The sequence below is a fragment of the Acipenser ruthenus genome, chromosome 52 (assembly GCF_902713425.1).
Source record: "Acipenser ruthenus chromosome 52, fAciRut3.2 maternal haplotype, whole genome shotgun sequence".
NCBI lineage: Eukaryota > Metazoa > Chordata > Actinopteri > Acipenseriformes > Acipenseridae > Acipenser > Acipenser ruthenus.
The window spans coordinates 6,709,273-6,730,911 of NC_081240.1; the positions used below are offsets into that span (position 1 = coordinate 6,709,273).

General features: G+C 44.5%; 1 protein-coding gene across 1 annotated transcript in view; it reads right to left on the reverse strand.

Moving 5' to 3' along the window:
* Positions 1-21,639, reverse strand: part of LOC117965704 (E3 ubiquitin/ISG15 ligase TRIM25-like) — a 300,687-nt gene that overhangs the window by 104,023 nt on the left and 175,025 nt on the right. The window lies entirely within an intron of this gene.

Sequence of the window (21,639 nt, forward strand, 5' to 3'; positions counted from 1 at the left end):
TGACAGGGATTACCCTGTCTCTGGTTCTTAATTGGATGTGTGCCTTCATGCAAGTAGCTGGGACGCGCAACAGGAGATGCGTTGCTAGGCAACTAATTGAGTATGTAGGCTCGGCCAGTGCTGTCCAGATTGGGGGGGGGGGGGGGGTCCTGGTTGGCTGGGGGCAGTGCCCGTGAAAGCAGCATGCAGCTCAAAAAGAGTCTGCGCCACGGCTCGGGGCTGAAACATTAAACATTTCTTAATTTGGAGGAAAAAAACTAATTGGCCACCATTCTTAAATATAATCCCTCCTATTTTTTAGCCTTAATTCTTGTCATAAAATATGATCAATCAAAACAGTTGTTCATATGAAATAAATGACTTGATTTCTACTTAAACCGGGGGTGTACTTGTTTTAAAGCATTTATTTTTGTATTTATTTTAAATCTGGTCTCTGCTGCACCAGCATTTTGCCCAGGACTACAATTCCACAATAGACTGCAGAGATGACGCATGTCTAAGGAAACAAGCAAAGTGGGAATCAAAAGGATTGTTAGAAAAATGACGTTCTAATGTTCATTCACACATGGGTTATTTAGATTTCCAGAAAACTTTTGACAAAGTCCTGCATAAAAGATTAATTCTCAGACTGAACACAGCAGGGATTCAAGGAAATGCATGCACATGGATTAGGGAGTGGTTAACATGTAGAAAACAGAAAGTACTGATCAGAGGAGAAACCTAAAAATGGAGCGAGGTAACTAGTGGTGTACCACAGGGATCAGTGTTATGTCCTCTGCTATTCCTAATCTACATTAATGATTTAGATTCTGGTATAGTGAGCAAATTTGTTAAATTTGCAAACAACACAAAAATAGGAGTGGCAAACACTGTTGCAGCAGCAAAGGTCATTCAAAATGATCTAGACAGCATTCAGAACTGGGCAGACAATGCAATTTAATAGAGAAAAGTGTAAAGTATTGCATGCAGGCAATAAAAATGTGCATTATAAATATCATATGGGAGATACTGAAATTGATGAAGGGGACTATGAAAAAGACCTAGGAGTTTATGTTGACTCAGAAATGTCTTCATCTAGACAATGTGGGGAAGCTATAAAAAAGGCCAACAAGATGCTCGGATATATTGTGAGAAGTGTTGAATTTAAATCAAGGGAAGTAATGTTAAAACTCTACAATGCATTAGTAAGACCTCACCTAGAATATTTTGTTCAGTTCTGGTCACCTCGTTACAAAAAGGATATTGCTGCTCTAGAAAGAGTGCAAAGAAGAGCAACCAGAATTATCCCGGGTTTAAAAGGCATGTCGTATGCAGACAGGCTAAAAGAATTGAATCTATTCAGTCTTGAACAAAGAAGACTACGCGGCTAACTGATTCAAACATTAAAAATCCTAAAAGGTATAGACAATATCAACCCAGGGGACTTCTTTGACCTGAAAAAAGAAACAAGGACCAGGGGTCACAAATGGAGATTAGATAAAGAGGCATTCAGAACAGAAAAAGGAGGCACTTTTTTACACAGAGAATTGTGAGGGTCTAGAACCAACTCCCCAGTAATGTTGTTGAAGCTGACACCCTGGGGTCCTTCAAGAAGCTGCTTGATGAGATTCTGGGATCAATGAGCTACTAACAACCAAATGAGCAAGATGGGCTGAATGGCCTCCTCTCGTTTGTAAACTTTCTTATGTTCTTATATATTTAACCTTCCTTCAGGCCTCAAGTAGACATTAGAAAATACAATCTGTCGCATACAGTAAATCTGTATAATTTATTCATATATCAAACTTACTGTATAATATATATATATATATATATATATATATATATATATATATATATATATATATATATATATATATAAAAAATCAATAGTTTTAAATCTAAAGTAATTTAATGTTTGATTATGAGACCCCATATATACACAGTTCCATGAACACATACATTTCAATAATATAGCATGGCGATCCTGTGTGAGACAAAGTATAGGATTTCTATCTCTGGAAGAAGTGGCTCAGGTGTTTATTGTACAGCTCTGGTCTGTTGTCAGTCTTCCACTAGCTTCATTACTCAGTCCTCCCTAGTTTCACATGCACTCTTTATAACCCTCCTTGTTGCAGAACTTTGGCTGTGGTTTCACTTTTGCTGTGCTTAACCCGACACGACCGCTTGTTCTGCTTTTACCTATCAGATGCTTGTGGTTTCTGTTCTCGCATGTATGTAGAAACGTGCAAGATTGTCTGTTTGTCTCTTTCTCAGAACCATATTTTCATACTCCTCACATCTCACACTTTCCTTTGTGGTATTGTCAGCCACATTCAGTTATGTGAAAAGTTCAATAGAGAGTCCAGTTCATTTATTATTATTATTATTATTATTATTATTATTATTATTATTATTATTATTATTATTATTATTATTAATTAGTCTTTTAGCAGACGCTTTTATCCAAAGCGACTTCCCTAGCCTAGTGGCTGAACTATGCATCACGACTGCTGCTGCTGCAGAGTCACTTACGATAGGACCTCGGTTTACTTCTCATCTGAAGGATGCCACTAAACTTGCCAGTTCAATATTCCACTTACCTGGGATCATGTTCAGAGCCCTGAGGTATCCCTGTTCATCTGGGCCTTTTTCTGTCAGACATAAGAGTTCCAGGGTATCTTCGGGTGAGCTCAAAGGTCCAGTATGGGTCTTGTATGAAGGATCGCAGTGTTTTTATGGCTGTGGTAGTTTATGTTGGTAATAGTTGTGGGTTAGGTAGTAAAATATGAAAAAGCATGTGAAAAAAATAATAACAGAGCATCGACATACATTATAAATATCATGTAGTACTACATCTGATAGGTAAAAGCATCATCTTTCATATATTCATTTAAAATCTCCTGTAGAGAGGAGGTCATCCATGTTCTTTTTAGTTTTGTGGTTATTGTTTAGCAGACGCCTTTATCCAAGGCAACATTTTGTGGATATCAAATAGAAGTTTACTTAACTGATTGGTTTTCCTTTTAATAAGGTAAATGCCAGTGTAGAAAGCTGTGTGTCTGTAGGTGAGTGCCAGTGTAGAAAGCTGTGTGTCTCAGGTAAGTGCCAGTGTAGAAAGCTGTATGTCTGTAGGTGAGTGCCAGTGTAGAAAGCTGTGTGTCTGTAGGTAAGTGCCAGTGTAGAAAGCTGTGTGTCTGTAGGTAAGTGCCAGTGTAGAAAGCTGGGTGTCTGTAAGTACACACCTCAATATATTAAACTGAAATAAAAAAGAAAACATTGTGATTGTTTTAAATTAATTTTAATTAGGGGAACATGAATCTGGCTACAGACAATACACCGTGGCACAAATAAAGCTCACAAATAAACTTATTTTTTAAAACAAAGATAATCTGGACTCTTATTTTGGTTAGCCACATCTAAAATGTAGAACAGACTTCAGCGGGTGCAGACAGATATACATGCTTTATGAATAAAGGATTAAAAATAACCACAGCACTGAAGCGCAGTTAAATTGTTTAACAGATCAACATGCTTAATCATTATGTCCCATGATTTTTAGACAGTTGCATTTCACTTCACTTTACAACCATGTGTGTTTTAAAAACATATCCATAACAACTTAATCTTCACAGCAGACTAGTTAATCTTCACAAGGTAACTAAAGTATTAAACACATTTTAATTGAGAAAAAAAACACAAATTGACTACCTTTCGTTACAGTTTTATTCAGTTGATAAAATCAAATTTATGAAACCATTGGCGCAATTTTCAAAACTCAACACAAAACTCCAAACTGAGTTGCAGAAATCAAATTGTTTCGGAACCCCAAACGCTTCTGCTTTTGATTACATACAAATTACAAAATCTAACATGACTTTCACAATGATCTACATTACTTGCTCAGTCAGAAATACATATTTCAAATGTTTGTGTCTGTTTTTTTAAATGCTTCACTCTAATTGCTATTACCAAGAACGACGTCTCATTATTGATAATCGCGTTCACATTGTGAAAATGCAAGTAGAATTAATTGACAATCATCTCAACACCACATAAAAGGCTGTGTAGACTCCATGCAGGTTGTGACAAAATGGAGCAGGCTGCAGAACAAGATGCTAGGCGAGGGCGAGGGCGATGGCGAGGGTGAGGGTGATGGTGAGAGCGAGGGCGAGGGTGAGGGTGAGGGCGATGGCGAGGGCGAGGGTTAGGGCGATAGCGATGGCGAGGGTGAGGGTTAGGGCGATAGCGATGGCGAGGGTGAGGGTTAGGGCGATGGCGATGGCGAGGGCGAGGGCGAGGGCGAGGGTGAGGGTTAGGGCGATGGCGAGGGCGAGGGCGAGGGCGAGGGCGAGGGTGAGGGCGATGGCGAGGGCGAGGGTTAGGGCGATAGCGATGGCGAGGGCGAGGGCGAGGGCGAGGGTGAGGGTTAAGGCGATGGCGATGGCGTGGGCGAGGGCGAGGGTGAGGGCGATGGCGAGGGCGAGGGTTAGGGCGATAGCGATGGCGAGGGTGAGGGTTAGGGCGATAGCGATGGCGAGGGTGAGGGTGATGGTGAGAGCGAGGGCGAGGGTGAGGGTGAGGGCGATGGCGAGGGCGAGGGTTAGGGCGATAGCGATGGCGAGGGCGAGGGTTAGGGCGATAGCGATGGCGAGGGTGAGGGTTAGGGCGATGGCGATGGCGAGGGCGAGGGTGAGGGCGATGGCGATAGCGATGACAGGTACAGGGACAACATCAAGGAAGACGAGATGAAGTATGATCAAAAAGAGCTACCGTGTTGAATGAAATCTGAACAACAGTTGCTGACCACATCATCAACAGAGGCTTGTCAATGAGAGCAGCTGGGCTGACTGTTCAACCTAATATGAAAAGGTCAACAGTAGCCTCTATCATCCGGACGCTATATTCAACACTATATTCACGCCTCAGTATACTGCAATAGAAGTGCATACACAGGGACAGTAATGTTCTTATGATACTGTTAGCATGTGAGTTTGGTACAGATACTGTAATACTGTGGTAGTACTGTGAGTTGATATTGATAAGTAAACCCAACAGTGCATCTCTATTTTCAGAAGGAAATGGAGCTGGATGTGAACGTCAATCGGCACAAATACATTATTGTTGATGAGGCTGGTTTCAACTTGGCCAGAACACAAAGACGTGGCAGGAATATCATTGGCCAGTGTGCGACAACTCAAGTCCCAGGGCAGCGTGGTAGCAGCAAAACCATGTGTGCTGCCATTTCAGACAATGTCGTGGAGCAACATCACCATGTGTGCTGCCATTTCAGACGATGTCGTGGAGCAACATCACCATGTGTGCTGCCATTTCAGACGATGTCGTGGAGCAACATCACCATGTGTGCTGTCATTTCAGACGATGTCGTGGAGCAACATCACCATGTGTGCTGCCATTTCAGGCGATGATGTGTGGCCCGTAGGTCGTTACTTGGGTTGTACAATTCCACACATCTGGTGAATTTTCTAGATGAGCTGCACAATAACCTTGTTCAAGTTGATCAGGAGGTCACATATGTCATTGTGTGGGACAATGTTAGCTTCCATCACGCAGCGGTGGTGCAGGAATGGTTTGCAGCACAGCAGCAATTCATTGTAATGTACCTGCCACCATACTAGCCTTTCCTCAATCCTATTGAGGAGTACTTCTCTGCTTGGAGGTGGAGGGTTTACAATCGTCAAACTTATCAGCACGCCACCCTTCTGCAAGCCATGGATGCTGCATGCAATGACATTACCCAAGAACAATGTCAGGCGTGGATTCGGCATACAAGAAGGTTTTTTCCCAGGTGCATGGCAAACAAACATTTTTTGTGATGTCTGGCCAAATGTACATGAGAGGCAAGATGTACCTGAGTGACCTGGTCTGATTTATGTTTAAAAAATTCATTTGTATTCATTTCTGTTTGCAGATTTTGTCCTTCTATTCAATGATGAAAATGTATTTTGACAAATGTATCTTGTTTATTGTTTATTGTTCTTGAGTTCACTGTTTGTTCAAATGACTAAGCAATAATGCTGTTATTTTCTTTTGATTTTGTTGCTTCAATGACTAAACTAATGATGTGATGGTATTCCATTAATAAATTCTGATTTGGAGCCAACTATGTTGTTTTGCAAAATTGATTAACTAAACAGAATGCAAAACTCAAGGTTCCCTTTCAAGTCGAAAATAGCCATCAAGGTATGGGACATTGCCGTCAGGCAGTAGGGATTGGCTGAGCTTTATGTCAAAGCTGCCGATAGGCCTCCGCGCAAGCTGCCGTGTAAGCCCGCCCCCCTGGGAGCTTACTATACGCAACGCGCGGAGAGTCACTTCCTCTTTTGCCTTCAGCCTCAGTAGCGGTAGGACTTAGAGCTGTACACTGATTGTACTCCATAAGCTTAGGCTTGATAAGCTGGTTTATCCCCTTCTCTGAGTTTATTTCAGTGATAATTGTTATTATTATTATTATTATTATTATTATTGTTAGGATATATATTGTTTACTTTATATATTCCTTCTCGCTTTGCTTTGCATCGCGTTTCTTCGTGGTCTCTCCATCTTTCCTCTGTTTCTTACTATTATTATTGTGTTTGGGTTTTTTGTATACTATTGTGTGTGTATATTATTGTTATATAGATATTGTGTATATATATATTTTGTTCGGACGCGTGTTGCGTTGGCCTTGGCCCACGCAAATATCTGCATCCTCGGTCTAGCTTAGGCTAGACCGTGCGTGTGCATGTGCGTGTAGTCTGCTCTGCAGTGTTCCTTCCCCACCGCGGTGCGTTCCCGCCACGTGGTAATTGTACTACACTCTCTTACTTTGTATTATTGCTGCAACGTCCAAAAAAAAAAAAAAACATTTTTTCCCTTTCACTCTACAGAGGAAGTTGACCACCAACTTGGTAATTCCCCAGCACCATCATGTAGGTATTGCACGGCATCAGACACTGTACCAGCACTTAGCGTCTCCGCTTGGCGGGTCAGCTGACGCATAGGCGTCTGTGCTAGCGTTCCACGCTCGGTACTCGCGCTCCGGCACTCGCGCTCCGGCACTCGCGCTCCGGCACTCGCGCTCCGGCGCTTTTGGTGTCAGCGCTTGTGCGCTTGGTGCAGCGCTTCGGCGCTTTGTGCAGCGCTTCTGCGCGTGGTGCTTAGTGCTTCTGCACTTGGGGCTCAGTGCTCGACGCTTCGGTGCTCGACGCACGCACCCTCGACACTCGACGCACGCACCTCGGTGCTCGACGCTTCGGTGCTCGGTGCTCGACGCACGCACCCTCGACGGTCGACGCACGCACTTCGGTGCTCGACGTCAGTGCTAGACGCTTCGGCGTTCCACGCACGCACATTGGTGATCCTCGCTCGCTACTGCTCGTCAGTGCTTGCGAAGGCTACACACCATGTCTGGGTTCCACCGCTGCGTGACCTGCCAGGCCAAGTTGCCTGCCAGCGACCCACATGAGGACTGCGTCGCATGCTTGGGGCCGGACCATGCCGCATCTGCCCTGGCAGGTAGGGCATACTGCCAGCTATGTGCGGGGTTTCAGACGCGCACCCTTCGCCAGAGAGCTAGGAAGGCGGTTGGAGGTCGTTCCCCATCCTCGGGCTCGTCTCACACCGTCTCGGCCCCACCGTCATCTGTTGTGACGCCGCCGGTGATGTCGCAGCTCCCTCGGAGCCCATCCTCCCAGCTTACAGCTGGTCAGAGGTCTCCAGCCAGGCGTGCTCGGGAACGTTCCCGCAGCCCATCCTCTCGCGGGGCGCGCCCCCGTCGGGAGTCTCGATCCAGATCTCGATCGCCTCGCCGGAGAAGGCACTCTCACTCCCCTCGAAGGGGCAGGTGTTATCAGGACACATCTGGAGACAGCAATCCCTCCTCATGACCCTGGCGAATGTGGCGCCTCGGGCCCCAGAGCTAGCAACCGGACCCATCGCTAGTCAGCCGATGATTCCTCCACCAGTGCTTCACGGCCAACCCCAGGAACTAGAGTGGGACGCCGATGCTGTTTCAAGGGATGCATCTGATGCAGATCCGCTCTTTGAAGAGAGCACGGAGCCTGAGGTGGCATCCCAGCACTCTGGGCAGGACGACCCAGAAGTGCTGGATACTAATGACCCTATGTGGTCAGTGGTGGAGTGGGCAGCCCGTCACTTAGGCGTGGACTGGCCTGCGTTAGAGCCAACACGACGCTCTCTATTTGAGTTGCCATCGGCTCCGCCCCTTCAGTCCAGGATGCTCCCGGCATTCCCGTATTTTATTAAGGAGGTGCAGTCCACCTGGGGGGCCCCGGCCTCCGCCCCTGCAACTTCTCGCAAGGCTTCGGCCTTCACCATGCACGGGGCGAGCGAAGCTGGGTTAGCGTCCTTTCCGCCAGTGGGCACTGCGTTCGCCGCGCTAGTAAAGGCGCCGACATTATCTGGGCTGGCTAAGGATCCCTCCAGCCCTAACAGGCAGTGTAGGATTACGGAGGCCCACCTGAAAAAGGGGTATGCCTCGGCTACAGAAGCAGTTAGGCTATCTAACATGGCCAGCCTCCTGACGGTCTACCAGGTGGCGCTGATTCGTGATCTGCCTGAGTTTCCATCTGTTGGACTTAGGACCGAGCTGGGTGCAGTTGCGCAGCTTTTGGTTAAGCTGGCTCAGCTGAATGTGCAAGCACAGGGCAGGAGCATTGCTTCTCTTGTGGTGGCGAGAAAGCAGCTCTGGCTCTCGCAGGCCAGAGTACAGGAGCCTGATAAGGCCCCAGTGCTAGATGCTCCTATATCCCTGGGGCACACGTTTGGCCCAGCGGTTGAGGAGATGCTGCAACGCTCTGTCAAGGTGCGTGAGGCGTCGCAGCAGTTGGCAAAGATGTGGCCAAACAAACCCTTCCAGCAAAGGCAGCCACAGGAGCGCCAGTGGCGCAGGGCACCGCCGCAGCAGCAAGCGCACCCACAGGGCAGTAAAACCGCCCCTTTGGGGGTTTCAGCACGCAGCCAACCCGCGTTTGCAAGACCGCAGCGCGGAGGGTGGCCAGGCCCCTCGTGAGCGAGCGCAGCCTAAGCAGCCCTGAGAAACCCGGCAGCCGTTAACCCATCCCTACACTGTTCCACAGCTCCTGTTCTGGCAACAATGCACCAACGACATCTGGGTGCGCAAAACTATATCCACCGGGTACACCCTTCAGTTCCGGTTAAACCCCCCCCCCCCTTCAGGGGAGTGGTGGTAACTGCAGTGAAGGACTCGGTTCAGTCCTCAGCTCTGAATGTGGAAATACAGACATTGCTCAAGAAGCGTGCCATTCAACAAGTAGACCCTGCTCTGACCGACCAGGGGTTTTACTCTAAGAAATAAAAGTACTTCCTAGTGCCAAAAAAGGGCGGCGGGCTCCGCCCTATTTTAGATCTGCGATTTCTGAACAAATACCCACGGGTGTTGTCGTTCAAGATGCTTACGCACAGGCACATTGTCCAGTCTGTCCGGCAGGGCGACTGGTTTACCACCGTAGACCTCACAGATGCATACTTTTACGTTCCCATCTGTCCGGGTCACAGGAAGTACCTACGATTCGCATTTCAGAGCAGGGTCTAAGAGTTTTATGTCCTGCCATTCGGCCTGTCTCTAGCTCCTTGAACCTTTTCGAAGTGTATGGATGCCATTTTAGCTCCCTTGCGGGCTCAAGGTGTCCGACTGCTGAATTATCTGGACGACTGGCTCGTCTGCGCGCAGTCAAAGGAGCAGTTGGCACAGCACACGGTGATGGTTACAAACCATCTTCACCGGCTAGGTCTGAAGGTCAATTCAGAAAAAAGCCGCCTCGTGCCGAGCCAACAGACCGAATTCTTGGGTCTGCATCTGGACTCTGTGTCCATGGAAGCGACCCTGTCGACACAAAGAGTTGCCTCGCTGGAGCGGTGTCTCTCTCTATTCAGGTTGAGAGAAACAGTCAGCATGGAGCTGTGTCAGCACATGCTGGGGTTGATGGCTGCCGCCTCGCAAGCCCTTCCTTAGGGCTTACTACACCAGAGACCTCTGCAGGCCTGGTTCAATGCCTTCGCGTTGCATCCGCGGAGAGACAAACACCGCAGGTTGAGGGTATCCCAAACCTGCTGGGAAGCACTGCGCTGGTGGAAAGTTCCGTCGAACATCCGCCAGGGCGTACGCTTGGGTCCCATCTTCCGAAGGGAGGTTATTACGACCGACGCTTCCAACCAGGGTTGGGGAGCAGTCTGGAACGGGTCGGGGACTCGCGGAGTGTGGTCAGGACCCTGGAGGTCAGCCCACATCAATGCTGTGGAACTCAGAGCGGTGGACCTCGCCCTTCGGCACTTCTTGCCAGTGCTTCTAGGCAAGCACGTGTTAGTGCGGTCAGACAACACCACGGTAGTGGCGTATATCAACCGCCAGGGCGGCTTTCGGTCCCCCGGTCTTCACCGGATGGTAACACGGCTGTTGCTTTGGGCACAACCGCGTTTAGCCTCTCTGCGTGCGGTTCACCTACCGGGCAGAGTCAATTACGCAGCGGATCTCCTGTCCAGAGGAGGTCCTCTTGCAGGCTAATGGCGTCTTCACCCTCGGGTGGTAGAGCGCATTTGGGACTGGTTCGGCACAGCGCAAGTCGATCTCTTCGCTTCACGAGAGACCACGCACTGTCCCCTATGGTTCTCGGTGAAGGACCTCGACAGCCCCCTAGGAGTCGATGCACTGGCTCACGAATGGCCGCCAGGGCTCCTGTATGCATTTCCACCGATTCCGATGCTCCCCGCCGTCTTGGAGAAGGTCAGGGTAGAGCAAGCGACAGTGATTCTGATCGCTCCTCGGTGGCCTCGGAGGATATGGTTCCCGAGTCTGGTGCAGTTGTTGCACGGTCGTCCGAGGGAGCTCCCTCTGCGAGCGGACCTGTTGTCCCAAGCCCAAGGAGGGCTATGGCACCCAAACCCCAAACTCATGCAGTTATGGGCTTGGCCCCTGAACGGGAGCGCCTGTCAGCCTTAGGGCTTTCGACGGAGTTTATATCGACCATTTAGAGTGCGAGAGCGCCCTCTACTCGGTCGCAGTATGCGTATAAGTGGCAATTGTTTCAGAGTTGGTGTCTGGCTGAGGGCCATGACCCGGTCTCCTGCCCTATGGCAGTGATATTACAGTTTCTGCAGAAGCTGCTAGATGAGGGGAAATCTCCCTCTATGCTTAAAGTGTATTTAGCCGCTATTTCGGCTTGCCATGTACGCATTGACGGGTTATCACCTGGTTGCTATTTTTTGGCATCTCAGTTCCTAAAGGGCGTAAGACGCTTGCGGCCTCCAAGGTCGACCAGTTTACCGTCATGGAGCCTTGATGTGGTGCTAGAAGCCCTTACCAAGGCACCGTTCGAGCCTCTCCACAGTGTCTATAAAGACTGCGTTTTTGCTATCAGTGGTATCAGCAAAACGCGTGGGCGAGTTACATGCACTTTCGGTGCATTCATCATGTACTCGTTTCGCAGGAGACGGTTCTAAGGTCTCCATGCTTCCAAATCCGGCCTTTTTACCCAAGGTCATATCCCCGTTTCACATGAACCAACCAGTTGAGTTGATGGCGTTCCATCCTCCTCCTTTTTCTTCCTCAGATGAAGAGCGGTTACACATGCTCTGCCCCGTGCGGGCATTGAGGTGTTATATTGACCGCACAAGGACTGTGAGGCAAACAGAACAGCTGTTCATATGCCATGGTTCTAAGACTTTGGGTCAGCCGTTGTCTAAGCAACGCCTTTCTCATTGGATAGTGGATGCTATTCAGTTAGCATATGATTCTATGGGCCTTCCGCCACCAGGGCAGTTGAAGGCACATTCCACTAGGGGTATGGCAACATCCTGGGCCCTCTTTAGAGGGGTGCCGATGTCTGACATTTGCGCTGCAGCCAGTTGGGTTACACCGCATACATTTACGAGGTTCTACCGGTTAAATGTACTGGAATCCTCTGCTCCGTCATTTGGAGCATCTGTGTTACACTCTATGACGCCTCAGGTTGCGGACGTGTAGAGTGGTTGACAATATGGTGTGACTATTCCACCTTAGGACAGGTGTCATTGCGAGCATAGACGCTGAGGCGCAGCTCCGCATATGCGTAGATGTACTGCCTACGCAGTTGCGTTATGACGTAAGGCTGTCCTACTGCCGAGAATCCTCCCTCGCGACGGCTTGGGTACACTGTTCCCATACCTTGATGGTTATTTTCGACTTGAAAGGGAACGATAGGTTGCGGATGCAACCCCGGTTCCCTGAAAGAGAAAATAACCATCAAGCCGCGAGGTCGCTCCAGAAGCCTTCACGGCCTGAAGAGCAAAAGAGGAAGTGAGTCTCTGCGCGCTGCGTATAGTAAGCTCCCAAGGGGGCGGGCTTACGTGGCAGCTCGTGCAGAGGCCTATCGGCAGCTTTGCTATAAAAGCTCAGCCAATCGCTACTGCCTGACGGCAATATCCCATACCTTGATGGTTATTTTCTCTTTCAGGGAACCGGGGTTGCATCCGCAACCTATCGTTCTGTATTACACTGAGGGGAATTAACACTCCAAAGGGACTGCAAAAATGAAAGCAATACAGCAATTGCAAATTCAATACAGTCTACATGGGAACTACAGCACTAGAGAGCTTTTGTTTTTCACTGGAGAAGTTTTTGTTATCTGTGTGTTTTAGTGAATGTTTTATATCTCAGATACAGGCCGCTTATGACATGACTTCAATTCTCTATTAAATTGATCAGACCATACAACTGAATCTTTTCCCATCACTTGACAATGCAGCTACTGTCCAACTGCCTTTACTGATGGAGTTTTCTGTATTTTCGGTTACCTGAACAGCCTTTAATTGAACAGAGTACAACATTTCCTGGTGGTGGTGACGCAGCTGTTCTCTGAAAACTTTGCATTTGTTGCCACCTAGTACCATTTGACAAAATTACAGCCAATGTTCAATTTTCTCCTCATACATTCTGTGTTAAAACAGTGTTTTTTAATACCTGGCCTGAATGACGTCAAAATGTGCAGGTTTAGTTTCCTTTAGAATTTCACCCCCTGCCAAATTTCGCCCCCCCCCCCCCCCCCGTCATGTGACTTATTAGCGTATGAGTCACGTGACGATTAAGTTTCGTGATGCGGAGAGGATAGGGTGAAACATCTCTGCATTTTACTGACTGAAAGTTACGTTTGCTTTTTTGTTGGCATTTATTCGTATTATATTTATTTATTATATTGATCAATGTTTTTTGTGTCATAAATGGTTGTATTTTATTTGATTGCTCTTCACGTGATTACATAAGAGCTTTTGCAGTAAATATAAAATACATTAAATATTGTTTAATTACATATATATATATATATATATATATATATATATATATATATATATATATATATATATATATGCTAAGAAATAAATAATAATAATAATAATAATAATAAAGTAGAACAGCTTAAATGATCACAACTGTAACGCAAACTATATTAATTGTGACTTTTCAAATAAAATGTTTATAACAAACAATAAGTTCGAAGTATAGTCTGGTAATAATTTCTACACATATCTGTGGGTAGTCATGTTGATGTTTATAGTCTTGCTATACTTATGGATCACAATCAGGGAGTTGTCATGATTACACATACAGTTGCAGACAAAACTATTGACACCCTTAACTAAAGATCATTCAAGACGCTTTTTTTTTTTTTTTTAATTGAATTGTTGTAAATGTGGTTAGCGGTCGCGTCTGCCTTTTGTGTTTAGATGACTTTGTATAGTTATTTCATACACTGGATTTTGTATTTAGATTTTTTTCCCCACAGCGCTCTTTATCGATTCCCCTGCTGCTGTAGTAGTTACTGTAACAAGTGCTTTTCTCACATCTAGATCCAGCTCCTTTGTTTTGACCATGCTGTGCTGAGTGCACAAACTACTTTGCTTCAGTTTCTGGGCGTGTTTTACAGCTAATGTTCTTTTTTTTATAATATTGATAAATTGATAAGTAGTGGTTTCTAATTGATGAATAGTGTTAATAGTGACTAGCTCAATTAAGACTAACCTCAACTTACACAGACTTTAATTGAAAATGTGCCAATAAGTTTGTGATCAACAAATATTGTTATTTACTCCAGTAAGGCAGTATGATTAATATAGGTTATACAGTAGCTTCAGTGTATATTGTGAGAAATATTTAGGGAATGTCAAAAATTAAAGGGATGAACAGGTCAAAAGATTTAATCTTTAGCATTATTCATGCATGGTCTTGCACTAAGTCTGCAAATTTCTCTTAGTTTAACCATAACTTGTCATAAAGAAATGAAGTAATACACCCTCATTGTATGTGTTGCCACTTCCTACAGTGTTTGTCAGATCATTGGCATCATCCTGGAATGGAGCCTGTCATTTCTCAAAGCAGGTCTGCAGATTGGTTGTTGTTTCTTTGTTATCAGTAATACTGTATATGCATTTGTTAAATATGTATGAAGCCAAATTATATCATATGCTATAAAATAAGAATGTTTCTTCCATAACTTTGAACACTCAAAAGTACAAATTTGGAACTAGAAGCAATGTGATTGTTAACCACTACATATTGTCCCTGACTTTAGTGTGTATAATTCAGGCTCTTAACTAATGAAGCATACAGGATGTCAGATTTGTGTAAATGCTAGAGTAGAAGTCAGTCTAGATCCGAGCTGTCCAGTCTTAGTGCTGGTGAACCCTTAACAGAGCACTGCATGGCGAGCAGAAATCTGAACTCAATCATTTGTGTATCAGGTGTAGTATTCCGAACCAGAAAGACATTCACAAAAATGGAACAACATGCTGAAAAATGTAACAAACTTTATTTTCTGTATTCTTCACAATAAAACAGGTACATGATTAGATTGCATATTTCTATTGTAACGTGCTATCCAGGACTTAATGTGTAAGCAGTAGTGAGAAAAAAACAAACTATACTGCAGGTCAGCTTTGGCAAAAAGCCTCCTCACCACGTCAAGGTCCTGACCGATGGAGTGGGGTGTTAGGAGCAGGTTTAACTGAACTTTAAAATGCCTTCTCACATAACCCATGATTTCCATTACACGAGAGTAGATGTTAAAACTTCATGCTGATTTGAACTCGGCTCTCGCCAAGATAAGCACCAACTAAGACGTAGCTTTACAGTAAACTAATGTGATCCATATATGTCTCCATCCATTTACGTTTCCTTCCATATGATGATGTAGATATCTTCTGTCTGGTGTTAATGGCTGAAGTGTAATGCTGGCTCCCGGGATCATCTTATTTTGCCTCCCTGGCGCATCAGCACACACAACGGCTGCGATGCTGGCTCCGGGGATCAACCACAGTGCGGCCTCCCCAGAGCATCAGCATGACAACCGTCTGGATTGAGCTAAGTAGGGTACATCTCTGGGGTTTTCAAGTGGGCACCTTCCATCCTCAGTGTTTCGTCGACTAGCCCACGACACCTCAAGAGGGCTCGACGGTGATTCTGGCGTCCCAGCATCACCCCCCTCCGTCCCCCACTCAACTCAGCCCAGCTTACTTACCTGTACATCAGCGTTTCTTTCTTTCTATTGTGCTTGAGATCCCCAGCCAGAATCTTTCCGTCTCAACCACAGCCAGTTGCTGCTCCTCTCTGCTGCTTCAGATAAGAAGGACTTTAAAGAGGCTGCCTGTCGAAAAATGACATCACCAATTTATATGTGTTATCAGTAAATCATACGGACATTTCATACTATTAACTTTTATAATATGTCATTGTCTAATATCAGTTAATAGGAATGGAAATCGAATTTGAAATTGAAGCATTAATGTCTGAAACATGTACACGTAAAATGTGAAGTTGTTTATTACTTCAGAATTACATCTACTGTACTTTTATATCATGTTACACACACCTAATTTGGCACAATTTCACTTCAATACAGTGAATCAGCTCCTCCTGAGCTGGTTCAATATAACTACATTAAACAAGGTGGGTGTTAGAACTGACATCCAGTTTACTTTGGATATCTCTGCCCTGGAAATACTCAAGTCAGGCAATAATTCAGTAGCTCAGAAACTAAGACTATTATACCAATTAAAAATGAAAGTGCAAAAGCAGCTGCAATATTTCTCCAAATAAAAAGGTCTCAATACAGAATCAGGGTCTGCTGAAAAAAATAAATTCTTTAAAATAAGTAGTTTGTGCGCTCATGAAAAATAAACACTGAAGACACTGAGTCTTATTAACAATACATATGTTAATAGCTGTAAATGATGGTAATGTTGTTGACAGGCATTACCACATTGGAGTGTTAGTATAATATACTAATCCAAATGCAGCACATACACTCCTCCATGCTTATGAGGTCATCTGGCTGTAGATCTTGGCACTGGCCATGGAACCATTCACCACACCTCCCGCATTCCACCATCAGCTCCAGTGCAATCCTGTCTGGTCTCCACATCACAGAAATGTACCTCTGGGAGGGGGGTTCTCTCACAGCTCGGGAAAGGAGGAAGAGATCCATCTACAAAACAAGAAAAAAGATGATCACGCATTTGCTTTTGATCATAACATAACTTACCTGGATCTCCACCCATGCAGAGTGTGAGGCTGTTTGCGATGGTAAACAGTCCACAGTCCCTCCATCCCTGCTGCTGCTGTACATGTGGCCACCCGATCCGAACTGTCTTTCCACTGTACTGCAGCAGTGATACCACCTGGGAACGGAAATCATGCTTATTATTAATTCCCAAAGAGTCAAACACATTTAAAGTACCTTCCTTACAGCCTATGTTACTTACCGTGACCCAGTGATTGCCAGACACATTGAGAATCTGTACAAATCCCTGAGCCGATGAGCTGAAGGAGGTCAGCTGTGTCAGGCTGGTGACAGCATACAAACCTCCCACCTGTGGGTACTGTCTACGTAGCAGAGCCTGGCTGTGTCCATGACCTCATCACCCCTCCACGTGTGCTGTCTAACACAATAAAACAAATAACTCCTAATTCTGGGGCTCCCCCCACCCCCTTGTCCACACACCCATGAGCCGAAGTGTCCTGCGTGATCTTCATTGAGAATGGCAGTCTTCTCCTCTTCATCGGTCACACGGAGACACTTTCCATTCTTCTCAGGGACATACAGGTACTGATCTGACAGATAAAACAAAAGGAAAGATAATACTACAGTAAATACTTCAATGAGTGGAGGTTTTTAAATGAATGTTTTTAAAAAGAATGACCTCAAACCTATTCAAAAGAATTAGAAAAGCATTCATTGTGATGCAGCCCTAAAGACCTGACACTACTGACATGTTGTGGAAAACGGTCTCTGCTAATTATAATGGTCATTTCTTACACTCCTAAGAGAGAGAGAGAGAGAGAGAGAGAGAGAGAGAGAGAGAGAGAGAGAGAGAGAGAGAGAGAGAGAGAGAATGCACTAAGAGAGAAGGCCCGCAGGGCTTTCTATTCCATAAAGAAAAAGCTTTATATAAAACTCCCCATTAGAATTTGGCTCAAAATTTTTGAAAGTGTTATCAAACCCATTGCCCTCTATGGCAGTGAAGTGTGGGGTCCGCTCACAGAGCAGGATTACACTAAATGGGATAAACACCCAATAGAAGCCCTGCACACAGAGTTCTGCAAAAACATCCTGCAAATACAGAGAAAAACACCAAACAACGCGTGCAGGGCAGAACTAGGTCAATATCCATTATTGATCTCAATACAAAAAAGAGCAATTAGATTTTGGCTTCATCTAAAACAAAGCAACCCAAACTCCTACCACAGTAAAGCCCTGCAGTACCAAGAACTGAGCCAAAAGAAGAGTCCCCTCAGCCAGCTGGTCCTGAAGCTCACTGCACTAACACACACTAACACCAACCAGCCTCAGGACAGCACTGCTCCAACACAGACAATTCGAGTTAACCAAATTATAACACAACACAAACAAAACTACCTCACCTATTGGGACACACACACAAAAACACAAAGCAAATTAGAGTGCTATCGGGCCCTAAAAAGACACGACACCCTGGCTGAATACCTGAGCAGGGTGAAAAACAACAAGCAGAGGCAGATCCTAACCAAATACAGGCTCAGTGAGCACAGCCTGGCCATAGAAACAGGCCAACACAGGCAGACCTGGCTGCCCAAAGAGTACCGGCTGTGTCATCACTGTCAACTCCAACAAGTAGAGACAGAGATGCACTTTCTACTGCAGTGTACAAAATACACAGAAATAAGGGAAACTTTCTTCCCATAAATAAAAAATCTCTGCAAAACATTCCCAGACCCTCCAGACTCTCAAAAACTCCCAATCCTCCTCGGAGAGGAGTCCAGCTGTGTCCAACTGGCAGCCCAGTACACAGCCGCCTGTCGCAGCCTGAGGGACAAACAGTGAGCACTCTACATTAGTTCAAATCTTGTTATATTTCATTGTTGTTATTGTTAAATTATTAATAACGTGGTTATTATTTATATTTGTTTACCATTATTATTATCATTTTTATTCTCATCAGTGTTATTGTCTATGTAATGTTCAGATGATGTACTGTGTATGCATTGCTTTGGCAATACTGTGAATAATGGTCATGCCAATAAAGCACCTTTGAATTTGAATTTGAATTAGAGAGAGAGAGAGAGAGAGAGAGAGAGAGAGAGAGAGAGAGAGAGAGAGAGAGAGAGAGAGAGAGATGTTTTAATCTTTTAAACCTTTACTTACACACACACACACACACACACACACACACACTTATCATTTATTTAAATGTCTATGTACGTCTTCAAACATACAGGACGGCTTCAATAACTTATAATGTATTAATATTAATTTTGGATATTTCTTTATTTTTTTACGTTTCTAAGCAAATGTCCTGGCTTTCTTTCTGATACCCCTCTTCTCTTTGGAGTCTTTTTCAGGATACTCAGTAGCGATGTTCTGCTCTCAAGTGATCCATATCAATGATAAATGTAGTTTTCTGAGTAGTCTTATTAATTTGTATTGTAAAAAGATAAATGATTTCATCACAATTGTATGACGGGGTCAGTGAACTCCAACTGTCAGTCTCAAGACCAGTGGAGCAAAAACAGTGACGCGCATAGCAACAGAACGCTGACACGTCACATGACTCAAAGGGGGGACGCACATAGCAACAGAACGCTGACATGTCATATGACTCGGGGGGGACGCGCATAGCAACAGAACGCTGACACGTCACATGACTCGGGGGGAGACATTTGCCATGACAACGGCACAGATTCGTGCTGTGTAAATAACGGCGATTTTAAAAGAATTTTAAAGATTTTTTTTTTTTTTTTTTTTTTTTTAAAGAATTTTAAACAACTTTTTTTCGCTTTTATCGTCTTTTCCAGTACATGTATTGCATCGACACACTCATTTAATCTGAAATAGCTTTGGTCTTGAATTGAAGTTTGAATTTCCATCGACTGGGATATTTAATCGTTTGTTTCTACATCGCTATACTCGGCGCTTAATTTGTGCCGGGGCTCAGCCCCGGAACCTCTGGGCGTGCAGAGTCATATTCCCGGTACCTCGAGTTAAAAATCTCATTAAATGCTTTCTTTTTAAATTCTCAATACAGTTGTATCAAGTCTGCAAGTTCTTGCGTGCGCGCTAAAGAGAAACAGTCCGCTGCCACGTTTTTAGCCGACTTTAAATTACTTTACGATTTCATCTTGAGCGCCTTTAAGTAAGATGACACTGGCTGCGCTATTGTCTTTTATAAACACAAATAAGCTTACTTGATTTGAAAAACGTCATGAACGATACAAGCAACTTACCCTACTTGGTTTGATTAAATGAGTAGTACACAACAAAATATGAAAGCTGAACATTAATATCAACAAAGAACAACGACAACTTTTAATGAAAAAAAAATGTAACCTACTTCAATAGGAACATTTTTGCTATATTATATTAAACCAAAACAATAAAAAAATAACGATCTGGATCTCTCTTGGCTTTTTCAATTAATATAATTTAATTAATAGAGAATCAAAACATACTAAGATCACAACTACCTAGCCTAAATTTAATTGATGTTATTTTGTAATCTCCCAGCGGCTTCTGTTGCAGAGACATCACTGATAACACCGTGTAACAATTTTTTTTTTTTTTTTTTTGGTTCCTGGGTAGTAAGTGTTATTTCCTAATTGCTTATGCCTCAAAAGTATAGAAAATGGCTATTATTCCCCACAAACTTTGCTTTTGTGACCAGGACAGTGATATTTTGAAATGTACCTATTTTCTAGAACATTTCAGCGCTGAGTAAACTTGGAGTAACTTCTAGAACTTTCTAGAACTTTCCAGTAATATAAATAGTAGTATAAATACAGGGGCCTTAAGCCCACCAGTTCAGTTTAGTTCCAGCTGCCTAAATGGATACATATCTGCATTTTTCTGAGATGGCATCAAGGTCATAGGAGACTTCAAAATGGTGGCATTCCTGATGGGTCTCCAAGGCGGTTTTACCAAGTTTCCCTGCTATCTTTGCCTTTGGGACAGCAGGGACACCAAGGCGCACTACCACAGGCGGGACTGGCCACAGCGGACCGAGTTCTCTGTGGGGAGGAACAACGTCAAGTGGGAGCCACTGGTGGACCCCGGGAAGGTGCTGATGCCACCACTGCACATCAAATTGGGCCTTATGAAACAATTTGTCAGAGCTCTAGATAAGGAGTCGGCAGCCTTCAAGTACCTTCAAGACTTCTTCCCTAAGCTGTCTGAGGCAAAGGTCAAAGCCGGTGTCTTCATCGGACCACAGATAAAGAAGATCCTGGAGTGCAATGAATTCCCCAAGAAGCTCACTAGTAAGGAGAAAGTGGCTTGGAACAGCTTTGTCGCAGTGGTTTGGGGCTTCCTGGGCAATCACAAGGCCGAAAACTATGTGGAGCTGGTTGAGACTCTGGTGAAGAACTACGGCACAATGGGCTGTAGGATGTCCCTCAAAGTCCATATCCTTGATGCTCATCTTGATAAATTCAAGGAGAACATGGGAGCGTACTCGGAGGAGCAAGGCGAGCGCTTCCACCAGGATATACTGGACTTTGAACGCCACTACCAAGGACGAGAACATGATGGGAGACTACATTTGGGGGCTGATTCATGAAAGTGATTTATAGTATAATCGTAAATCTCGAAAAACTACTCACTTCTAAATCTTTTGTAGTCATTTTTGTATTACTTTAGTATAAATACATGTTAATTTGGATTCATATGTTGTTTTTTTCTGACTTTATGTGAACGAAAAGACACAAATTCGCCTGTTTTTTCATTGGAAATAGGTAAATTTCAAAATATCACTGTCCTGGTCACAAAAGCAAAGTTTGTGGGGAATAATAGCCATTTTCTATACTTTTGAGGCATAAGCAATTAGGAAATAACACTTACTACCCAGGAACAAAAATTGTGTTACATAGTGTAATAATAATAACATGACTAAAAGGCATCTTGTACCTATTGCTTGCCTGTATAAAGGTATGTCTGAAGCCCCAGGGCTTATAGATTTGTCAGATGAACCTAGATCCCAAATAGTTCAGCTATAGACTATAAATATCTATAAATATCCATTTGATAGACAAAATCCAATTCGAAACAAGAACATGGTTTTCTGAGAACCTTGCCCATCATGTTTTTCAAACCTGCACATTTGAGACCTATGTAGCCAATG